The sequence below is a fragment of the Mercenaria mercenaria genome, chromosome 16 (genome assembly GCF_021730395.1).
Source record: "Mercenaria mercenaria strain notata chromosome 16, MADL_Memer_1, whole genome shotgun sequence".
NCBI classification, from domain to species: Eukaryota; Metazoa; Mollusca; class Bivalvia; order Venerida; family Veneridae; genus Mercenaria; species Mercenaria mercenaria.
Genome location: NC_069376.1, coordinates 28,346,557 through 28,349,620, shown reverse-complemented (window position 1 = coordinate 28,349,620; position 3,064 = coordinate 28,346,557).

The following is a 3,064-nucleotide window of genomic DNA, read 5'->3' as shown; positions in this document are numbered from 1 at the left end:
TATCTTTATTATTATTATTATTCTTATATCCGTGATTTTGTGATATTCTACCTTAATGCTTTTGACCAACTGGAAATTTTAGTCAAACGTTTAACCAGTGGCAATATTTCACAGAAAACAAGAAATTATGGTATATTTTAAACATTAGTTGCCATATTAATTATGTCTGCCACCACACAGTGGTGTGGGAGACATATTGATTTACTCCAGTCTGTGTGTATGTGTGTGTGTGTGTGTGTGTGTCACAAAGCTTGTCCGCACTCTAAGTTGAACATTTCTCATCCGATCTTCACCAAACTTGAACAAAATGTGTGTGACCATAAGTCCTCGGCCAAGTTCGATAACTAGCCAAACCCACCCAGGCACTTTTGAATTATGGCCCTTGAATTACTGATTAGGTCCACTGATGAAGGCCATCGAGAGAAACTAAACATTTTTCAATGGGGTCCACTCATCAAAGCCATCGAGAGAAACTAGACATTTTTCAATGGGGCAGTTGTGGGAGACATGGGTTTTTCTCAAAAGCATCTCTAGTTTAAATTTAGGTATTAACAGATATAAATAATGATCTTGTAAGAGTCAAATTTTCTAATTTTCACAAAACTGCATATATTCACTATATATTCGACAATGGCTTCACTTGTAACACCTCAGGTTTCGCTTATGCAGAAAGTTAAAAAAAATAAAATAAATATATAGATATTGAACAGAAAAACTTCCGTTCAAAGAACTTGGCCTCCTCAAACTGAAGTAAATATACACACACATACACACACACTGACAATGTGCTCAACAACACTGGATGTACACAGTGTGGCATCGCCTTGGAACTGCCATAGGCAAGTACACCACTGGCGAGCTTAAACGTCATATGGTGACTTTCCAGCTTTATTTCAAGAAATGACACCGCTTACATAAAAGAAGAAAACATTTGACTTTGTCTTTTATGCGGATGACTTACTTGTAACTATATACGAAAGCAGATCTGATGCTTCTATAATTACTATTTTTGAATCAAAACTCAAACAAGTTTAAACAAAATTGAAGGCTGCTGGTAAACCAACATTATGCATGTACGATAAAAAAGGCAAAACACTTTCATCTTATTAAAATAAATGGAATAATGTTTGAGAAACTAACCAACTAAAACATAAATATTACTTTAAGCTGGCACTTGCAAATTTATGACATCTGTAGAAAATGAGACTAACGTATTTCTTAGATAGGATATACGTGTTTCAAAATGCATATATATTTGCCAAAATATAGCTTTTTTTGTGCTGAGGTGAGCTAAACACCGTTCTGCATAATTTCTAAGTTTTCCACACGATTCCCGCCCGTAGCAGCTACGTTTTAATGCAAATATAATTAGCTTTAATAATTTTGTAGGCGGCCGCCCAAAGAACATTACTGTGCAATTATTTGAAAATTGGATGACTAGTTTTGAAGGCAGGCAATGGCGTGTGGAGATATTATTTATTTCAAGCTCATATGTTTTTTTTTTTTGCCAGATTGATTAATTCGAAAACTCTTTGAAGATGCCCAAGGAATTTTAACATTCCTGTGATCAGAAATAATTTCAAAAATGATCAAGTTGTTGTTTGAAGAATTTTTCTATTTTTAACTCTGGCGGCGACCAGAATGTCAAAGTATCCACTATATGCATAATATAGTGAAAAGTGATTTCGCCCTCTGTATTGTTATTAGAATTAATAATAATAATAATGATGATGATGATGATGATAATAATGATGATGATGATGATGATAATAATAATAATAATAATAATAAAATAATAATAATAATAATAATAATATTATTATAATTATCATTAACACTGAACCAGATAAAAAAAATGGCGAACTTCAGCATGGGTGGTTGAAAGTGTTTTATATGGTGAGGATTTAGTTTTAAAAAGTAATTTGTAAATACCTGTAAATCATTTATTTGTATGTTTTCCCCATCTTATAGTAGTGAAAGTAACTACGTCTATCGTCTTCAAATGTGTAAAGCTCTGTACAATAATAATCATTTTTACAGTTTCTTTGACTCAAGTTAGTGTCATTTTACTTCCATTAAGGTAATTGATCCGTAAAGACATTAAACATTTTAACATTTACTGTTCGATTTTGGTTTGGTTGTTATGGAAAAGCAAGATTTTGTTATGTCCGAAGGAAGCCGAATTAGCTAGTCTAAGAAGTATAATACGTAACCGCACGGAATTGCCAAGTGTACTTTTGGGTCCACTGCCTTTAAATTTAAATTCTGCAAAGTTTCAATAATATCGATCAATGACACAAAGATTACCTATAATGCAAACGAAACAAAGTAATTATACATATTTGGAACTTAATTCCTCTCCTTCTGTGTTAATGCGATACAGTTTTGCAATAATATGTAGCCACTTAACAAAAATGTAATATATTCAGTGACACATAAATTTCTTTTAGTTGCCATGGTATTAAAACAAAATATCGTCTGCAATATTTAGAAATTTCAATTAATAACCATGGTATTAATTTCAACTTTTTACACGTTTGTCTGTCATTTACAAAACCGCTTTTTGTTTGCTAAATTGTAAGCCAGACTTTCAATAAAGTTAACATTGGCTAATAATTTTAAATTAATTCTTCTAGAAAACAGAATAAGTGCAGAAACGGCACTATGATGAAATTCAGTAACGCTATATCTTACATAGAGCAAAATTAGAACGTAAAAGTATTTGTTCGTGACAGAGAAACAGTTCAACAAGTTGCGTTTACGGTACATAATAATCGCTGCTAAAACACCAGTCATTAATTATCCGATAAACTGCGTAATTCACGTTTGGTAGCGGCTGTAGGCATGAAACTGAAAACACGTGTTAAGTTAATAAACTTCACAACCCCCACCCCCACCCACACACACAAAACATGAGTATATAACGTCACATTTTCCGTACTAGACGCTTAACAAAACAAGTGTTCATGAGTTATCATCTGGAAACCGTTTAACTGTTCTGAGTCACTGTGACTTTGACCTTTGAACTACTGTTCTCAAAATCAATAGGGGTCCTCTGCTGGTT